Source organism: Pogoniulus pusillus, chromosome 15 (assembly GCF_015220805.1).
Source record: "Pogoniulus pusillus isolate bPogPus1 chromosome 15, bPogPus1.pri, whole genome shotgun sequence".
In the NCBI taxonomy this organism is placed as follows: domain Eukaryota; kingdom Metazoa; phylum Chordata; class Aves; order Piciformes; family Lybiidae; genus Pogoniulus; species Pogoniulus pusillus.
In genome coordinates, this window is record NC_087278.1 from 23,665,763 (window position 1) to 23,687,394 (window position 21,632).

Consider the following 21,632-nt stretch of genomic DNA (forward strand, 5'->3'; position numbering starts at 1 on the left):
TGGATGTGGCACTTGGTGCCATGGTCTGGCCTTGGGCACTGTGGTAAAGGGTTGGACTTGATGATCTGTGAGGTCTCTTCCAACCTTGGTGATACTGTGATATATATAAATGAAACAATTATCAGTAGCAGTTTTTACACTGACAGGTTTTTGTCTTGTCCTTAAAAAGCTGAGGAAACAAGATTCTCACTGCTCAGCATTCAGGACAGAAATACAAATGCAAATTTATGTGTGCTAGTTTGAGCCTAGCTAGAATGTTTTGGTGAGAAGAATTAGATGACAGGCTGTGAAAATGAAACAATGATGATGGCTACATCACTCATAGGCTTGCTGAGATGTATAAGAACGAGAATATAAACATAGATAAGAGTGTCTCTCTCTGGGCTTTGAGTTGAGCTTCTCTTTAACCTAACCTGCCATCTGTGTGACTAATCCATCTGCTTCCTAACCCATCTGGCTGACCCCTCCAAACTTTCCTTGAACATAAGACAAAGTCTGGGGTAAGGTAGAAGGGTGGGAAGGTGGAAGGGCAGTTGGAAGCCCCTCCTGAGGACTCTGGTTTCTGGGAGGGCTGTTGTATCCCTGTATTAGTTTTTAACTTGTCTATTTCTGTCTATATTGTAACTATCTGCTTGTATATTGTGCTAAGCTGTAAATATAAAGCTTCAGTCAATTTCCAGAGCCACTGAGTCCAGTCTGGGTGATTTCCAAAGTGGGGGGGGGCGATGAGGACAGGTAACACCTAAACCATCACAGTATGCCACGAGAGCACAGTGCAAGGGCTGACTACTAATGCCATAATCCCTGTGAGAGTTACTCAATCACGTTGCTCACAGCAGCACAACCTTAGAATTACAATATGCATATGGAAATTGAACAAACACCTAAAATCATTCACAGTATCACAGTATCACCAAGGTTGGAAGAGACCTCATAGATCATCAAATCCTTTGATGCAAATCCAGGTATTCAGGGGAACAATATGAATAGGAAACTTTAATACTTTGCCAGTTTGGTGAGCTGATCCCATGTTTCTGGCAAAGGTGGAATTGGAAGGAGTAAGCACCATTTCTCAGCTAGGCTCTAGGCAAAGACTGATGGCTCCAAATCTCCCAAGCTTGGGAGATGGCTAGGAGATTGAGGTCCTTTGGGGTACTGGTAGATAGAAGCTGAAGATGAGCCAGCAGTGTGCCCAGGTGGCCAAGAGAGCCAATGGTATTCTGGCCTGGATCAGGAACAGTGTGGCCAGCAGGACAAGGGAGGTTATTCTTCCCCTGTACTCAGCACTGCTCAGGCCACCCCTTGAGTGCTGTGTCCAGTTCTGGGCTCCTCAATTCAAGAGAGATGTTGAGGTGCTGGAACATGTCCAGGGAATGGCGATGAAGCTGGTGAGGGGCCTGGAACACAAACCCTATGAGGAGAGGCTGAGGGAGCTGGGGGTGTTTAGCCTGGAGAAGAGGAGGCTCAGGGCAGACCTCATTGCTGTCTACAGCTACCTGAAGGGAGGCTGTAGCCAGGTGGGGTTGGTCTCTTCTCCCAGGCACCCAGCAACAGAACAAGGGGACACAGTCTCAAGTTGTGCCAGGGTAGGTCTAGGCTGGATGTTAGGAGGAAGTTGTTGGCAGAGAGAGTGATTGGCATTGGAATGGGCTGCCCAGGGAGGTGGTGGAGTCACCATCTCTGGAGGTCTTCAAGAAAAGCCTGGATGAGGCACTTGGTGCCATGGTCTAGTTGACTGGCTAGGGCTGGGTGCTAGGTTGGACTGGATGATCTTTGAGGTCTCTTCCAACCTGGTTGATTCTATGATTCTAATCATACATTGCACTGATAAGGACAATCAGGGCTCTGGATAAAATATCTTTTAGCTCAGCACAGCTCTTTAAAAAAAGCTGAACTGCTCCAGCACTTGGTTCAGACAGGAACTCTTCTTTGTTTTCAAAGGTGAAAGGAGACCATTTATATAAGGCAGTCTCCCTTAACATGGGCTTTCACAGGGGAACAGAAGCCAGTGATGCAATTTTTCCTACTTAGCATCTCAATTAGAAACTTGGATTCAGCATCAGTACACAGCACCAACAGTACTGGGAAATGGGAAGAGAGAACTGACACAGAAAAAGGAATTTGTGAAAAGGAAAATACCTTTCTTTTAAAAAGAAAGAAATTTATTATATCTTATAATGCTTAACAAAATAACCAATTTATTTAGTGAATGCTTAAATTTAGTTAAGGCTTATGTTAATAAAAACAATCACTTTAGTTAATGCTTAAACTTAGTTAAGGCTTAACTTAATAAAATAACTATTTTATTTACTTAATGCTTTAATTTAGTTAAGGCTTATGTTAATAAAAACAGTCATTTTATTTAGTTAATGCTTAAATTTAGGTAAGGCTTAATAATTGTATTTAGTTAATGCTTAAATTTAGTTAAGGCTTATCTTAATAAAATAATAATTGTATTTAGTTAATGCTTAAATTTAGGTAAGGCTTATCTTAATAAAATAATCATTTTGTTTAGTTAATGCTTAAATTTAGGTAAGGCTTAACTTAAAATAATCATTTTAGTTAATACTTAAATTTAGTTAAGGCTTAAGTTAAAATAACAGTTTTATTTAGTTAATGCTGAAATTTAGTTAAGGCATAACTTAATAAAATAATAATTTTACTTAATGTTTAAATTTAGTTAAGGCTCAATAAAAATAATAATTTTATTTAGTTAATGCTTAAATTTAGTTAAAGCTTAATAAAATAATCATTTTAGTTAATGCTTAAATTTAGTTAAGGCTTAACTTAAAATAATAATTATATTGAGTTATTGCTTAAATTTAGTTAAGGCTTATCTTAATAAAATAATCATTTTGTTTAGTTAATGCTTAAATTTAGGTAAGGCTTAAGTTAAAATAATAATTTTATTTAGTTAATGCTGAAATTTAGTTAAGGCATAACTTAATAAAATAATAATTTTACTTAATGTTTAAATTTAGTTAAGGCTCAATAAAAATAATAATTTTATTTAGTTAATGCTTAAATTTAGTTAAGGCTTAATAATCATTTTAGTTAATGCTTAAATTTAGTTAAGGCTTAACTTAAAATAATAATTATATTGAGTTATTGCTTAAATTTAGTTAAGGTTTATCTTAATTAAAAGAATCATTTTATTTAGTTAATGCTTAAATTTAGTTAAGGCTTAATAATTGTATTCATTTAATGCTTAAATTTAGCTAAGGCTTAACTTAATAAAATAATCATTAACTTAAATTAATAATCCTTATATCTAATAATTTATAATAACATATAATAAACTGATCATACAAATAAATAATGATAACTCATAGAATCAACCAGGTTGGAAGATACCCCCAAGATGTCATCATAGTATAATTTAATTTAATCCACATCAAAAAGGAGGAGCTTTCAATTCTTTTGCAGCAGTGTGCCCAGGTGGCCAAGAGAGCCAGTGGCATCCTGGCCTGCATCAGGAATGGTGTGGCCAGCAGGAGCAGGGAGGTCATTCTGCCCCTGTACTCTGCACTGGTTAGACCACACCTTGAGTACTGTGTTCAGTTCTGGGTCCCCCAGTTTAGGAGGGACATTGAGATGCTTGAGCGTGTCCAGAGAAGGGCGACGAGGCTGGGGAGAGGCCTTGAGCACAGCCCTACGAGGAGAGGCTGAGGGAGCTGGGATTGGTTAGCCTGGAGAAGAGGAGGCTCAGGGGTGACCTTATTGCTGTCTGCAACTACCTGAGGGGTGGTTGTGGCCAGGAGGAGGTTGCTCTCTTCTCTCAGGTGGCCAGCACCAGAACAAGAGGACACAGCCTCAGGCTGTGCCAGGGGAGATTTAGGCTGGAGGTGAGGAGAAAGTTCTTCCCTGAGAGAGTCATTGGACACTGGAATGGGCTGCCCGGGGAGGTGGTGGAGTCGCCGTCCCTGGAGCTGTTCAAGGCAGGATTGGACGTGGCACTTGGTGCCATGGTCTAGCCTTGAGCTCTGTGGTAAAGGGTTGGACTTGATGATCTGTGAGGTCTCTTCCAACCCTGATGATACTGTGATACAGAATCTAATACATCCAGACTGGCACTGTTAAAAAACTCTCCCCTATCAAGAGCACTGGAAAAAAATATACTACAGTGTTTCAACTCTCATTCATTCATCAAAACCAGACCTCAGATTCTGTGCATCAACTGTCCCACGGGGGGGAAAAAAGTCATCTGATTGTAGAAAGTGTGTATGAATTACAGACGTTAGGAATTCATTTCACAGGTAAAACAATAGATACCTGTGAGAGTCTGATCCTCTCTCTTGTTAATCAACGAAGATAAAGATTGCATCGGCCCTCCTTAATCAACAAAGATGAAGAAGATTGCATCATCTCTCCTTAATCTTGTTACTTCTGGGACTCAGACTCGGTGCTTGGCCCGAAAGCTCAGGGATGCAAACCGGCAGACAATACCTTTGACCTCACCCTGGCTGGACTGCCCAGGAAGCCTACATCTTATCTCAGCTACCCCCAAGGGATGTGTATGCAGGGTGTGGACAGGTGTAGCCGAGAGAGGGCGGAGGCCCTCCCCCCGGCGACGCCGGACCCCTGCGAATGTGTGAAGATGCCCTGGGGGGGCTGCAGCTGGACACTGAGCAGAAAACTGTATAAAAAGGCAGGAGAAAGGCCTGCCAAAGTGTGGTATTCCCACCGCACCACCAGTGCCATTCCCACCAGACCACGAGTGGCACCTCCATAGGACCACCAGTGACCTCTCCACCGGACCACCGAGGGCAGACCATCAGCAGACCACCAGACCTGCACACCACCTGGAGAACCTCTGACAAACTACACAGAAGATAATCCCTGGGCCACGCACCCGTCTCTCTCTCTCCCCTTCATCTGCGGCTGAGGGTAATATGATCACAGCCTTTTTCCCTTCCCTGCTCCTTCTCTCCTCCATCGATCTCTTTATCTTTCTCTCTCCCCCTTCTCCCCTCTCTCACTCTGTTCTGATCTTTCTCTCTCCCCCTTCTCCCCTCTCTCACTCTGTTCTGATCTTTCTCTCTCCCCCTTCTCCCCTCTCTCACTCTGTTCTGATCTTTCTCTCTCCCCTTTCTCCCCTCTCTCACTCTGTTCTGATCTTTCTCTCTCCCCTTTCTCCCCTCTCTCACTCTGTTCTGATCTTTCTCTCTCCCCTTTCTCCCCTCTCTCACTCTGTTCTGATCTTTCTCTCTCCCCTTTCTCCCCTCTCTCACTCTGTTCTGATCTTTCTCTCTCCCCCTTCTCCCCTCTCACTCTGTTCTGATCTTTCTCTCTCCCCCTTCTCCCCTCTCTCACTCTGTTCTGATCTTTCTCTCTCCCCCTTCTCCCCTCTCTCACTCTGTTCTGATCTTTCTCTCTCCCCCTTCTCCCCTCTCTCACTCTGTTCTGATCTTTCTCCCCCTTCTCCCCTCTCTCCCTCCGTTTTGCCCAACCTTATCCTTTAATAAACAGTTTCGTGGTGATATCTGGTCTCGTTTGCACCTTAATTTCACAACACGGAATCCATAAGAACTGGTCTTGCTCCCCTGGACAGAGATACTGTTCATCTCTGCTCCTCCAGACCTTGACAATACCTTTAGATGAAAACCTAGGAAGTTTGTAAAATACTTCTTGGTTAGAAAGAAGTCTCATTGCTAACAGAATTTATTTCCACAGCATTTCATATGACTCAGATTTATGTGCGCTATAGGAAGGGAGTGGTTAAATTCTCTCACCGAGCAGGCAGGGAGCCGAACAGATGGAAGCAGCACACAGACAGCAACAGGAATCTCTAGTCTTTGCCTATCCAGATGATCTTTAGCATTTCCATAACGTTAGGAAATGTTTCACCTCTGAAACACAATGTTCTGAGGATGAGGCAGAAACTTTCCTCTTTTCCCCCCCCCCCCCCCCCGGAATGGAAGATTATGGTCTGCCTTGGCGCCGCCACAATGCTGCTAGCATTTGTAAAAGGAAATCCCAGGCAGGTACACCTCATTTTTGCTAATTAGTAGGCTGTATTTTTTAAACAGCATATCTTTGACAGAGAATGTTTATTCAGGACTATGTGCAGTCTGGTGACAGCTGCCTCAGATCACTTCATAGAGTGACAGAATCATAGAATCAGTCAGGGTTGGAAGGGACCACAAGGATCAGCCAGTTCCAAACCCCCTGCCGCAGGCAGGGACACCCTACTCTAGATCAGGCTGCCCACAGCCTCATCCAGCCTGGCCTTAAACACCTCCAGCAATGGGGCCTCAACCATCTTCCTGAGCAACCCATTCCAGCCTCTCACCACTCTCATGCTCAACAACTTCCTCCTCACCTCCACTCTGAATCTCCCCACCTCCAGCTTCGCTCCGTTCCCCCCAGTCCTGTCACTCCCCGACAGCCTCAAAAGTCCCTCCCCAGCTTTTTTGTAGGCCCCCTTCAATTTCATTTCTTTGTAGGCAAGGGGTTTTGTATAAGATTATCCAACGATGTGCACACACATCTTTTTGCCCATAATAAGAGTGGTTTAGAGCACAATTAGTGTGCTCGGCCAAAACATGCATGACATCACTTATAGGCAGTCAGTCCTTTGCCCATGCATGGTTGCCTCTGGGCACTTTCAAACTGATACACTGCAGGGGGAAAATACCTTTGCCATACTGGGAAACAAAGCTTCCTTCTTCCTACTTATTTATGCCATATGTTCCAGAACAAAAGAGTCCTAATTACAGGAATTACTAGCCTACTTCTTTGCCTACGTGGATTTTCAGAAAAAGAAATCAGTTTAATTAACAAGAGTTAGAATCATAGAATCAGTCAGGTTGGAATAGACCTCCAAGATCATCCAGTCCAACCTAGCACCCAGCACTATCCAATCAACCAGACCATGGCACTAAGTGCCTCAGCCAGACTTTGCTTGAGCACCTCCAGGGATGGCAATACCACCACCTGCCTGGGCAGCCCATTCCAATGCCAATCACTCTCTCTGCCAACAACTTCCTCCTAACATTCAGCCTAGACCTCCCCTGGCACAACTGGAGACTCTGTCCCCTTGTTCTGTTGCTGGTTGCCTGGGAGCAGAGACCAACCCCCACCTGGCTACAGCCTCCCTTCAGGTAGTTGCAGACAGCAATGAGGTCCCCCCTGAGCCTCCTCTTCTGCAGGCTGCACACCCCCAGCTCCCTCTGCCTGTCCTCACAGGGCTGTGCTCCAGGCCTCTCATCAGCTTCGTTGCTCTAAGAGCAGCAATGCACACTGAGGCCGAGATAATTAGCTCAGTTTTACTGGATTACAGCAGTGTCGAGTTCGTGTTTAAAGTTTGTCTGTTGGGGTTTTTTCTGACCTAGCATGCCAGTATGCAAATGGCTAAACAGTGACATCTACCAGGTTTTAGTACCAATTTGTGAACAGCAGGGCAAATATAGAGTCACAGCATATATACTAGATATAGTGTGGCTCTCTTTTAACAGGCAGGTGGAGTTCAGCAGCAGAATGATTTACTTGCTAACATTTTGGGTTAAAAACTCTTCTGCTGTGTGATGGTCAGTGAGGTTAAAAAGGGCAGGTCTTGGTCAATGGAAGGCTACTTTGATGGTAGGGCTACAAGGATGATGAGAGGACTGCAGGGCATGGCTTATGAGGAGAGGCTGAGGGACCTGGGGCTTTTTAGCCTGGAAAAAAAAAGACTGAGAGGGGATTTGATAAATGTTTATAAATATCTGAGGGCTGGCCAGGAGGAAGGGATGGAACAGGACAGGCTCTGCTCACTTGCTCCTTGTGATAGGACAAGGAGCAATGGGTGTAAGTTGCAGCAAAAGAGGTTCCACCTCAACACAAGGGGGAACTTCTTTACTGTAAGGGTCACAGAACACTGGAACAGACTCCCCAGAGAGGTTGTGGAGTCTCCTTCCCTGGAGCCTTTCAAGGCCTGTCTGGATGTGTTCCTCTGTGATCTGTGTTAGATAGGATTGTCCTGCTCTGGCAGGGGGGTTGCACTGGATGATCTCCTTGGGTCCCTTCCAACCCCTCACTCTAATGCCTGCTTGCTTGCCTGTCTGCTTGCTCATCCACAGTGCTCACTCTAATGCCTGCTTGCTCGCCTGTCTGCTTGCTCACCCACAGTGCTCACTCTAATGCCTGCTTGCTTGCCTGTCTGCTTGCTTGCCTGCAGTGCTCACTCTAATGCCTGCTTGCTTGCCTGCCTGCTTGCTCGCCCACAGTGCTCACTCTAATGCCTGCTTGCTTGCCTGTCTGCTTGCTCACCCACAGTGCTCACTCTAATGCCTGCTTGCTTGCCTGTCTGCTTGCTCGCCCACAGTGCTCACTCTAATGCCTGCTTGCTCGCCCACAGTGTGTCCTGGAGTCCTGTACCCCTAAATTCCTCTCCTGCCCGGACTTCGGGGGGAAAGGGGAAAAGCCGCCTGGTTTCCCCCCCCCTTGCCTGCCCTGCAGCCGAGAAGGGGGCGGGGACTGCCCCGTGAGTTCCCGCGCTGGAGCCAGGCCGGGATTGGCCGTGCGCTTTCGCGCCTAAAGTGTGGTAACTCTGCCCTTTGTCTAGCGAAGGGTATAAATATTGGGGGTCTTCCCGCCTTTGGGGTTCCCGCTTTTGGATTTTGCGTGTGCCTGGACGAGTTCGCTCACTCTCCTGTGCCTGCACTGCAGAGAGACCAAAGGACTTGCCTTGGTGTTAGGCACACCTTTGTCTGCCTAACGACCCTTAACGACTCTTAACGACTCCTGTAGCCGCTGGAGGAGGAAGACCGACTGCACGAGCCAGCCTGAGTGAGTTATTTGGCTTAGCTTAATTTAGTAAGAAACCGCTATTAATTAATAGCTAAAGCCTTTTCCAAAAACTGACTTCCAAATATATATAGTCAGATTATTAATGGTATCCTCGTAGAATTCTCATGCAACTTAACCTGTTTATCAAACGAAATTAATCTTTGTATATATAGTTGTGGGGGCGGGTTTTGTAAAAATAAAAAATATCTATTTTTGATAAATTTTCTTCTCGGCCACGTATTACTGCCCTCTGCAACATTATGGCGCAGTGTATGCTGGGTAGTTCAATCATAGAATTTCTACAAGAAAAGGGATGCCTAATCACAGGTCTTGATTTAATTTGGGCTCAGAAAAATTGTAAAAATCCGGAGAAAATCCTGGAGAAATTAGCTGAGCGCTCAGACCCTGTGATTTCTGAGTCTCCAACGGAGCATTTCTCTGTTGTTCTGGGGTCAGTCGTGACCCAGACTCTGGCCGAATTTGAAAATTATGAAAAAAGAATTCAGGCCTTGGAAAAGGATTTATTAGCCGAAAAAGCTAAATGCCAAAGTATCTGGGAAAGCATGCTGGCGCAGACAAAGAGCCTGACCGCGGCACTGACTGCCCGGATGAAAGAAAGGCTTGTAACGCCTGCAGACACCACCTCTTCGGTCTCCGTGTCTGAATTTGAATGGAGTGATTCGCGGGAATCGGGGAGAAAGGCAGAGAATGCCCCGAGGGGCTCTTTGGGGGAGAGGAGTTCCCCGAAACCAGGCACAAAAGACTCTGCCAGAGACTCAGAGAATTCCTCTGCACATGCCTCTGCGCGGCAGAAAGCCTCAAAGCCACGCAGAAAGCGCAGGTCCCGACCGGACTCTCCCGTAGCTAGCGGTGAAGAGAGCTCCGGTGAGGAGGGCGCCGCGGTGCAGAGGCACGTGTTGCCTGTGATTAGGATTGAGTCCGTGAAGGGCAGGAAAGGCGCTGCAGGGACCACCGTGATCAAAAAACAGTTCACAGACGCACAGCTCAGTGACTTACAAGTCAAATATGCGAGAGATCCTGGGGACTCAGTCGCTGACTATGTGTATCGAGTGTCCCGAGCCGGTGGGGACCGGGTCCTTCTAGACTCGCAGGAAGCTGCTGGAGACTGGGGGGACGATGTGTTCCTGACACGTGAACCCGAGGGGACACACAGCCTCACCGCCCGGATAGCCTACTGGGCAAGCAGTGTCCGCCCAGCCTACCGGGGGGAGCCGACGGAACTAAAGGTCACCAGCTCCTCTGAGCTCATCACTGCTCTCCGCAGACTTGCCTGTGTCCAGGCTATCTATGATAAGGGTCATTATGATTGCCCATTTTATGCCCCTGTGGACCCGGAGAGACTGCACCCTATTATGAAGGGTTTGCCAGCAACTCTGCAAATCCAACTAATGAAGAATGTTGAGAAAATTGAACGTGTGCTTGGAGAAAATGCAGAGAACGATGGTGCTAAAGAGCACGTAATGACTTGGGCTGAACTGTTAACTGACTTGAATGCCCACGGGCTGCAGTTTGGGTTTGGGTCTCCTGAAGGAAAAGGGGCTGGGGAGAGACAGTCTCGTGCTTCTCCCCCAGAAAATCCCAGGACTCTGCGCAGGCAGGTCCGGCCAGTGCAGGACTGCCCCCCAAGGGGGACCGGTCCTTCAGGCTTCTCCCCGAGGGGAAGGGGCAGAGACCAACAGAGTGACTGGAGACCCAGAGAAAAGAACAGCTGGTATAGACAAGCCCTGACTTTAGGGGTACCAAAAACTGTTTTAAGGCAGCTGGCAGACTGGCAACTGAAGGATCTAGTGCGGTGCCTTCAGAAATCGGCTGCAAAATCCAGAGGCAGCCGCGAGAAGCTCAGGGCCAGCAAAAGCGGCTCGCCCAGCGGTGGCTCCCGTAGCGGCTCGCCCAGAAGCGGCAGCCCCCCCGCTGGGAACTGCAGCTCGTCCCCAGACAGAAAGGTTAACCCTTTCTCGTCTCCCATACGGGAGGCAAAACACTGAATTACTGTAATAGTGGCTCGGCAGCTTTTAATGGTCAGCAGTCACGGGGAGAGCTACAGAAGCCCCCAGAATAAAGACCTGCTGCCTAGGTGAGCCACGTGGTCACTGACCACCTGCCCCAGTACAAAAGGCCACCGGATCAGTGCACGGTGGATCGTCCCCAACTATTAATTGCTAAGCCTGGCCTTTATAGGCCGAGGCAGATTTTGTCTCCTTACAGGTTAAGGTCGAGGCAGAGGACCAGTTCCTGACCACCTGACCAGCACCTGGGAAAAGGAGAGCCAGCTACACGAGAGATGGAGTCATATCACCGGGGTGGCCAGTGGATGATGGCATCCGGACCCACGGACTGTGACCTCCAGCCATGGACTCAGAGCATCTAAGGCTCTGCCATGAACTTGGTTGCTCTACCAGGAACAGAGCAATCTTCAAATTGACTGTGTAGCTTTATTAATACTGTTTGGGCTATTGTTAAGCCTTGTTAAGTATTGTTAAATATTGTTGGGGCGATTAATGTATTACCTATTGTTAATGTTGGAAAAGGCTAAGCCATATATATATATTAATAGGTTCCTAAATTGAAGGGGGATCACCTCTCACTCAAGTTCTAGACAAAGATGCTCATTACCACCGGGGTGGGATGTCCTGGAGTCCTGTACCCCTAAATTCCTCTCCTGCCCGGACTTCGGGGGGAAAGGGGAAAAGCCGCCTGGTTTCCCCCCCCCTTGCCTGCCCTGCAGCCGAGAAGGGGGCGGGGACTGCCCCGTGAGTTCCCGCGCTGGAGCCAGGCCGGGATTGGCCGTGCGCTTTCGCGCCTAAAGTGTGGTAACTCTGCCCTTTGTCTAGCGAAGGGTATAAATATTGGGGGTCTTCCCGCCTTTGGGGTTCCCGCTTTTGGATTTTGCGTGTGCCTGGACGAGTTCGCTCACTCTCCTGTGCCTGCACTGCAGAGAGACCAAAGGACTTGCCTTGGTGTTAGGCACACCTTTGTCTGCCTAACGACCCTTAACGACTCTTAACGACTCCTGTAGCCGCTGGAGGAGGAAGACCGACTGCACGAGCCAGCCTGAGTGAGTTATTTGGCTTAGCTTAATTTAGTAAGAAACCGCTATTAATTAATAGCTAAAGCCTTTTCCAAAAACTGACTTCCAAATATATATAGTCAGATTATTAATGGTATCCTCGTAGAATTCTCATGCAACTTAACCTGTTTATCAAACGAAATTAATCTTTGTATATATAGTTGTGGGGGCGGGTTTTGTAAAAATAAAAAATATCTATTTTTGATAAATTTTCTTCTCGGCCACGTATTACTGCCCTCTGCAACACAGTGCTCACTCTAATGCCTGCTTGCTTGTCTGTCTGCTTGCTCGCCCACAGTGCTCACTCTAATGCCTGCTTGCTTGCCTGTCTGCTTGCTCGCCCACAGTGCTCACTCTAATGCCTGCTTGCTTGCCTGTCTGCTTGCTCGCCCACAGTGCTCACTCTAATGCCTGCTTGCTTGCCTTTGCTTAACTGCTTGCTGCTATTCTCTATGGAGCTCAGTCTCCTGTGCAGCTGTGCACCCTACTGCACGCCCTCTGCCTTATTATTGCCTGGTAGACTCCACAGATGCGAGTTACCAGGAGCAGACCCTGGATTGTCTGCACGCAATTGGCCTGTGTGGTGAGCATGACATCATGCTGAGACTGCACAACATCCTGCCTCTGCATCTAAAGGTCCTGCCTAAGAATCCCCAGACACATACACAGATCATTCAGAAGAAGCCAGGAGAACAAGGTCAGAGATGTCTGCATCCTTTCCCCTGAAGCCAGGAGGATTCACAGCCTCAAAGTCCACAGGCAGAGTTCCTGAAGCACATCCTGGTCTCCAAGCTGGTGACACATGGGTTTGAGGGGTGGACCACTAAATGGATAAAGAACTGGCTTGATGGCCACACCAAAAAGTGGCTGTTAATGGCTCCATGTCCAAGTGGAGGCCAATGACAAGCAGAGTCCCCTAAGGGATCAGTCCTAGAACCAGTCCTATTCAACATCTTTGTGAGTGCAATGGACAGAGAAATTGAGTGCAGCCTCAGCAAGTTTGCTGATGACACCAAGCTGTGTGGTGCAGCAGACAAGCTGAAGAGCAGGGATCCATCCAGAGAGACCTGGACAGGCAGGAGAGGTGGGCACAAGCCAACCTCATGAGGTTCAAGAAGACTAAGTGCAAGGTCCTGCATCTGGGTCGGGGCAATCCCAAGCATAAATCCAGTCTGGGCAGGGACTGGCTGGAGAGCAGCCCTGAGGAGAGGGACTTGGAGGTGCTGGTGGACGAGAAGCTCAACATGAGGGCCAACCAAAGCCTGGGCTGCATCAGAAGTGTGGCCAGCAGGTCGAGGGAGGTGATTCTCCCCCTCTAATCCACTCTGGTCAGACCCCCCCCTGGAGTACTGCATCCAGTTCTGGATCCCCTACTACAAGAGGGATGTGGAGATGCTGGAGTGTGTCCAGAGAAGGGCCATGAGGATGCTCAGAGGGCTGGAGCAGCTCTGCTGTGAGCACAGACTGAAAGAGTTGGGGCTGTCCAGTCTGCAGAAGAGGAGGCTCTCAGGTGACCTTCTAGTACCTGAAGGGGGCCTAAAAAAAGCTGGGGAGGGACTTTTTAGGCTCTCAGGGAGTGACAGGACTAGGGAGAATGGAGCAAAGCTGGAGGTGGGGAGATTCAGGCTAGATGTGAGGAGGAAGTTGTTGAGCATGAGAGTGGTGAGAGGCTGGAATGGGTTGCCCAGGGAGGTGGTTGAGGCCCCATGGCTGGAGGTGTTTAAGACCAGGCTGGCTGAGGCTGTGGCCAGGCTGATCTAGGGTAGGGTGTCCCTGCCCATGGTCGGGGGTTGGAACTGGCTGATCCTTGTGGTCTCTCCAAACCCTGTCTGATTCTATATGCAATCTCCCCGAGACAAAATTACTTCTGCACACCCTTTGTTGAAAAATAAACAGCCCAGCAACCTGCCCATTAAACCCCCACACTATAAAGCAAAAAATTACAATAAGAATATCCTGAATCCAACTGGAGAACAGCATCACTGGAAACACAGATTCTTTCTGTGTATTCACAAAAGGCAGCAGCAGTGAATCATGTTTAGATGTTCATCTCAATCATACTGAAATAATGAAAGCATCTGATGAATTAGAGACAGGAGATGGAAAGCAGAAAGCCAGAGGAGAAGGCACATGGCTCTGCACCCCTCAACAGCCCCTGACTTAAGTGCTTCAGTGGAGAAAGGAACATGTGTTTCCTTTACTGATGGTTTCACAACCCATTCTGCCACACACTGAATGGCACCATTGTAAGGCCTGAACTGGTTTGCAGCTGAAACACTAGCTTTAAAAACAGCTTAACCTTCTGTGCTACTGTGAGCCTAGCTGGGATATTTTGGCGAGAAGAATTAGGTTATAGGGTGTGAAAAGGAAACGATGGTGATGGCTGCTGCACTCCTAGGCTTGCTGAGATGTATTAAAAACAAGAACATAAATACAGATAATAGAGTTACTCTCTGACTCTGGCTGCAGGCACTTCTCTCCCTAACTTGCTAACTAATCCTTCTGCCTCCTAACCCATCTGGCCAACCTGTCAAACTCACCTTGAACATAAGGTAAGGCCTAGGGTAAGGTAGAAGGGTGGGGAGAAGGTGGAAGGGTGGTTGGGAGCCCCTCCTGGGGACTCAGGTTTCTGGGGGGGCCGTTGTGTTTCTGTACTACTTTTTTATACTTGTATATTTCTGTATACAGATGTAGATATATTGTAAATATCTGCTTGTATATTTGTGATGGTTTGGGTGTTCCCTGCCCCCCCCCCCCACTTTGGAAATCACCCAGACTAGACTCAGCTGGCTCTGGGAATTGAATGAAGCTTTGTATTTACAGCTCAGCACAATATAAAAGCAGATATTTACAATATATACAGTTATAGACAAGGTAAAAGGTAATACAGAAACACAACAGCCCTCCCAGAAACCTGAGTCCCCAGGAGGGGCTCCCAACTGCCCTTCCACCTTCCTCCTACCCCTCAACCTTACCCCAGTCCCAAGGAAGAATGGTGGTTCAGCCAAGAGGGTTAGGAAGCAAAGTCAAAGAAATGGCAGAGAGAGGTGAGGTTAGAGATGAGATGCAGCTTGGAGCTTACAAGCAGCAGAATTGAAAGTCCTTTGTCTATGTTTGGATTTTTGTTTTTAAACATCTCAGCAAGCCTTTGAGTGAGGTAGACATCACCATTGTTTTCCTTCCACAGCCTGTAATCTAGTCCTTCTCACCAAAACATTCTAGCTAGGCTCAAAGTAACACAATATTGTGCTAAGCTGTAAATATAAAGCTTCATTCAATTCCCAGCTCAGCTGAGTCTAGTCTGGGTGATTTTCTTACGTGTGTGTGTGGGGGGCAGGTATCACCCAAACCATCACATCTTCCAGACCTTAGATGGGAATGATGCTTACAGCTGCTTCAAGGCACAGCTAATAAGAGAAGTTTCCTTATGAATTGTATCATTAAACAAATCTATTGATCAAAAATGCTCAAATGCCTGTAACACAAACAGCTGTGGCTTTAGGTTTCACTAAGGAGACAAGCTTTGATATTCCAAACATTGCAACATGGTGTAACTCATACCAGAATTTTGCTGCAGTGGTAGACAGGAAAGAAACAGTCATAGAATCATAGAATCAAGCAGGTTGGAAGAGACCTCCAAGATCATCCAGTCCAACCTAGCACCCAGCCCTGTCCAGTCAACCAGACCATGGCACTAAGTGCCTCATCCAGGCTTTTCTTGAGCACCTCTAGGGACAGTGACTCCACCACCTCCCTGGGCAGCCCATTCCAATGCCAATCACTCTCCCTTGTCAAGAGCTTCCTCCTAACATCCAGCCTAGACCTCCCCTGGCACAACTTGAGACTGTGTCCCCTTCTTCTGTTGCTGCTTGCCTGGGAGAAGAGACCAACCCCACCTGGCTACAGCCTCCCTTCAGGTAGTTGTAGACAGCAATGTGGTCATCCCTGAGCCTCCTCTTCTGCAGGCTGCACACCCCCAGCTCCCTCAGCCTCTCCTCATAGGGTTTGTGTTCCGACTTCATTTCCCTTCCCAGGACACACTCCACTACCCCAAGATCTCTCTTGAATTGAGGGGCCCAGAACTGGACACAGCACTCAAGGTATGGCCTGACCAGTGCTGAGTACAGGGGAAGAATAACAGATAATAAAGGAGAAACTGGCCCATTTTGGTTTTAATGCCTCAGGCTTGCTTACAGCCCCTGGAGAAAAGGTCAGTGCAATAGAGTATGAAAAACACAATGATAATGCAGCCTTTGCATTTTGTTCTTTATGGAAAGAAATATTATCTCTGTGATTCACTCTAAGTTATTGCCATGATTTTTAATGAAATCACAACAGGGCTGAAAACAGTCTCCAGCAAATTTGCTACCTTTAGGAAGGAAGGAACTTTCCAGGTTCAGTCAAAGGACAAAATATTTGCTAACTCTGCTGCCTTTAAATAGAGGATCACAGCTCTTCCTGCCCCAAGGCACAAAAACTACAGAGGCTGTAGCACTCATTCTTCTGACTACATAAAGAATCAAGATGTCTGATATTTCTGAATTCAGCCAAGAACAGAAATGCAGACTGTGCTAGGGGTACACAGAGCTTCAGTTTGTAATGTGCTGGTTTGGTCTCAAAAGGAAATATAGCTCCCCACACCAAATGGTTATAAATGGGTTCATCTACAAGAACGTTCTTGATGCTTAGCCAGAACTTTGCCTTTGCCTTTCTGATTGCTTCAGTGAGAAGCTGGGTGGTGGTATTCATTGAATATCTGCAAACCTGTCCTTGGCTCACCAAGGTAATTGACAGCCAGAATTCAGCAGGTGTTCTTGTTGAACCTCATGAGGTTCAACAAGAACAAGTGCAGTGTCCTGCATCTGGGGCCAGGCAATGCTAAGCACAAATCCAGGCTGGAGAGCAGCCCTGAGGAGAGGGACTTGGAGCTGCTGCTGGACAAGAAGCTCAACATGAGCCAGCAGTCTGCACTTGCAGCCTGGAAAGCCAACCAGATTCTGGGCTGGATCAAGAGAAGTGTGGCCAGCACACAGCTGCTGACCAACACCTCCAGGCCCCTTTGTACCAGGAAGCTTTCCAGCCACTCTGTCCCAAGCCTGTAGATTTGCATTGGGTCATTGTGACCAAGGTGCAGAGCCCAGCAATGAGCCTTGTTGAGCCTCATACAACTGACCTCAGCTCACCAATCCAACCTGGCCCAAGATCCTTTGTAGAGCCTTTCTGTGCTCAAGTGGATTGACACTCCAAACTCACGTTGGTGTCATCTGCAAACTTACTTAGGGTACACTCAATCCTCTCATACAGATCATTGATTAAGACACTAAAGAGAACTGACCCCAATACTGAGCCCTAGAAAACACCATTTGTGACCAAGCACCAAGGGGATTTAATTCCATTCACAACAGTTTTTCAGGTCTGGCCATCCAGACAGTTTTTAACCATGTGAAGCATATGCCCATCCAAGCCATTAACAACCAGGAGGATGCTGTGGGTTTTTCTGAGGGGTCTGCCCCTTCTTCCTGATGCCAAAACCTCTCTTTTCCCCCTTAACTCTCTCTTTTTTTTTTTTTTGCTTCAATAAACATATTCATGGGCTTCATTGAATATCATTTTATGCTTCTGCTTCAAAACATGCTTAGATGTCTATGTGAATTGCAACTTCTAACACTGTGCAAAGTGGTCTTCAGATTCAGTCCCTCATCTCTGCATTTGAAGCTTTGAACAGCAAACCAAGGCCATCCTTTTCCTCTCAGATTTCTGGAGCAAGCCAAGGTAGAGTGTGTTTATGAAACTTTGTTGCTGGCTTGACAGATGCAAAAATATTGAATTTCTCTCTTCCTAACTATTTGATGACCAACCCCTGTCCACATCTACCCTTTAGATATTGTCTCTTTTTTTTGCCTTTCTCCTTTTCTTTGTCCCTACTTTTCTCATCTGTTTTCAGCTCTCTATATGCCTTGAGAGGGGCAGATAGTTGCTGTCTGTGAAATACTACGTGAAAGAAACTAGGAAAGAAAACATTTCCTTTCTCCATACTGACCAGAATTTTCTCTTGCTATTTTCATCACATCCACCTGCTAAGTACAGAATCTGGTATCTTCTCACTGCTGTTGTGTGGCCACTTCTCTTGGGAAAATGAGACAGAGAAGAGAATACAAGGGAAAAAAGCAAACTACCTTGTATAGAATCAGAGAATCAATCAGGGTTGGAAGGGACCACAAGGATCAGCCAGTTCCAATCCCCCTGCCAGGGGCAGGGACACCCTAACCTACAGCAGGCTGCCCACAGCCTCAGCCAGCCTGGCCTTAAACACCTCCAGACATGGGGCCTTAGCCACCTCCCTGGGCAACCCATTCCAGCCTGTCACCACTCTCATGCTGAACAACTTCCTCCTCACGTCCACTCTGAGTCTCCCTACCTCCAGCTTTGCTCCATTCCCCCTAGTCCTGTCACTCCCTGAAAGCCTAAAAAGTCCCTCCCCAGCTTTTTTGTAGGCTCCTTAAGATCCTGGAAGGCCATAAGAAGGTCACCTCAGAGTCTCTTCCTCTCCAGACTGCACAGCCCCAACTCTTTCAGTCTGTGCTCACAGCAGAGCTGCTGCAGCCCTCTGAGCATCCTCCTGGTCCCTCTCTGGACACACTCCAGCATCTCCACATCCCTCTTGTAATAGGGGCCCCAGACTTGGATGTAGTACTCCAGGTGGGGTCGCACCAGAGCTGAGTAGAGAGGGAAATCACCTCCCTCACCCTGCTGGCCACATTTCTCCTTAGCCACACTTCCCATGAGCCAAAACTCACAGCGTTGCCTTTGCAGGCCATTTTCCTGTCTAGGTATGCAGGGCTGATGGGAAATGACCCATTTTTAACCCACCTCACTCTGAAGCTGGCACTAACGCCACAGTCATTCTTCATGCATAGCTCACAGCCATTATCAGAGCAGACATCCTGAGCATCCCACTCAAGTGGAAATCGCATAGCCATGGTGATGCCTTCGAGGCACATTTGCCAGAAGGAGACAATGTCCTGTGCTTCAGAAGGAGAGGGAAGGCTGCACAGGCAGAACAAAGGAGCACTGAAGACTAAAATTGCATTCATATCTCGTCCTACCTATTTGATGGGATTTTGGGAACAATAACCTGGCAGAAGCAGACAAGCTGTGATTATGTATGAGCATCTGCACGTACGCATCCAAAACATTTGCCAGCAAAAGTGCATTTCTCTCAATCCTGAAGCTTAAAAGCGGATTTGACCATCACAATGAAAGGGTGATAACACTGTCTGACCTCTGCCTGACTTGCTGCCCTCCTCCTGGATGCTGACTGGCACTGACCATGGAGAATAACTAAAAATAACCAGCTTGTCTCATATACTGTAGTAAGGGCAAAGGGAGAAAAGAAGAGGGCATATTTGAGGTTCTTGCTGCTCACCCTCCTGTCATCTTCCTCTTACATTTTTCCCCTTGGGAACAGAGTTTGTTGCAGAAAGCACAATTAGCAGAAATGATAGGAGCCAAGAATTTATTAATGATTTCATACCACTGCCAAACTGGTAATGAGTTTCAGGATTTGAGGCAGAAGAGGAAGTTCTTCACAGAGAGTGATTGGCATTGGAATGGGCTGCCCAGGGAGGTGGTGGAGTCACCGTCCCTGGAAGTGTTCAAGCAAAGCCTGGCTGAGGCACTTAGAGCCATGGTCTGTTTGACTGGATAGGGCTGGGTGCTAGGTTGGCCTGGATGATCTTGGAGGTCTCTTCCAACCTGGCTGAGTCTATGACTCTATTCTATGAACCTACACCCTAGAGGACCCTACCTAAGGATGGCTCCACATTGCCATATAGAGCAATTCTGTAAGATGCTGGCTGAATGAATCCAAATGAGAAGATGTCAGTCCATAGAGGACGATAACAAACTCCAAGATCTTTGATTTTCTCATCTTTTTTCAAGGTTTCATAGATTTTGTTTGTATGTAGTTTCTTTCTATTTGTTTGGCTGGGGATTTTTGTTTGTTTGAGTTTGGTACTTGTTAAGGACATTTTTACTAGTTCTTTACTATTCAAAGGCATGTATTAGATCATAGAATCAACCACGTTGGAAGATCATCCAGTCCAACCTAGCACCCAGCACTATCCAATCAACTAGACCATGGCACTAAGTGCCTCATCCAGGCTTTGCTTGAACATCTCCAGGGATGGTGACTCCATCACCTCCCTGGACAGCCCATTCCAATGCCAATCACTCTCTCTGCCAACAACTTCCTCCTAACATCCAGCCTAGACCTCCCCTGGCACAACTTGAGACTGCGACCCCTTGTTCTGTTGCTGGTTGCCTGGGAGAAGAGACTAACCCCACCTGGCTACAGCCTCCCTTCAGGTAGTTGTAGACTGCAATGAGGTCTACCCTGAGCCTGCTCTTCTGCAGGCTAAACATCCCCAGCTCCCTCATGTGTCATGCTCAGTCTCACTCTGGTTGCACCTCACTGATTATCCCCTTCTGGGATTGGATCACCAGCAGTGCTCTGCCCTGCTAGCTAAGACACATCCCTGGAATAAGATAAACCTAATTTCTCAAAATTATCTGTTAAATCCCAGGAGAAACCCTTACAAATACATCAAAATTGATCAAATAACAAGAAAAAAAGAATGCAATGAAAATAAATGTGGCTTTTGAACAAATAAGAGCAGATGTGGATGCTCAGGGTATGATGGCTGGTAACCATCATTCATATGCAATCAGCATAGATGAGTTTTTCCAAGGTCCAAATATTAATCATAGTACCAGAAGAGACTGTGACACTTCCCTATTTTGTTTGGGCTATCTCATCTCCAAACTAATAACTCTTCAGTGCCACCAGACCAGTTCTGCACTGATTAATCATTAGTAATGTCAAAAGTTCAAGAGGAAGCAGGCTAAGGAAACAGGCAGTACTGCATCCATTTGCAGACAACAAGAGAAAGCCAACAGGAGGAGTACAATGCAGGTGAGGGACTCCCAGGAGAAATACTATTGCACTACTTGCACACTGATGACTGGGAATACACCAAGATTATTGCTCTGTGTCTCAGCTCTAATTTCCCAGAGACTCAAAAGGTAGTTGATAGAACCAGTAACACCTTTATAGAGTGCCCTCTCCTCTTCCCCCTTCTTTCCCAAAAGAAAAGGAATTAGAGGTAGAGAGAGGAAAGGTCAGCACACTCAAATAAATAATCTCACTCTGATTTGAAAGTTAAAAGAAGAAAAGCTTAACAATAAACAAAAGGTATACGAGGTAGGGAAGTCACAAAGGTATAGGGAAGGGAAAACAAGGTACAAAAGATGCACATACAACCAGATTGATGGCAGGGGTTTGTCTGCCTCATGGGTGATGGCCACGTGGTAAAACGAAGAGAGCCAGGAACAGGATGGTGGTTGCTGGTGAGCAGGGAGAGAGAGCCAACCAGGCAGTCCCCCTGCTTTTATGGGTCTTAGAGAGGAAGTGGGAGTGGGCTAACCACCACACCTGGTAGTGTTCAGACCCACCCCTGGGGAGGGGTCAAGAACACCTGGGGGCAGAGTCAAGAGCACTCCCCCAGGAGGGTTAACCTTTTACACTCTGTAACTTCAATGAGCCCTGAAAAGTGTAAAACATGCAACAACGGGCAGGCACATTCTGACACTGAAGAACAGCATCTGTCTCTCACAGAAGCTTTAACTCTTTTTTTTTCCCCCTGCTTTAATTAAAACCAGCTCAGGATATCTTGAAAAAAATCAAAAGGAATGAATTGGAACAGGGACAGTAAAT

General features: G+C 46.9%; 1 protein-coding gene across 11 annotated transcripts in view; it reads right to left on the reverse strand.

Annotated features, from left to right (window-relative positions):
* The window catches only part of BICD1 (BICD cargo adaptor 1), a 239,414-nt gene that overhangs the window by 77,078 nt on the left and 140,704 nt on the right, over positions 1-21,632 (reverse strand). Inside the window, exon 1 of one of the 11 annotated variants that reach the window (XM_064155778.1) lies at positions 21,177-21,268. The exons of the other annotated variants lie outside the window; for them this stretch is intronic. The gene's annotated coding sequence lies outside the window, so the exon portion shown is untranslated. Of the gene's footprint in view, positions 1-21,176; positions 21,269-21,632 lie in introns of those variants that run through there. 11 annotated transcript variants of the gene reach the window in all.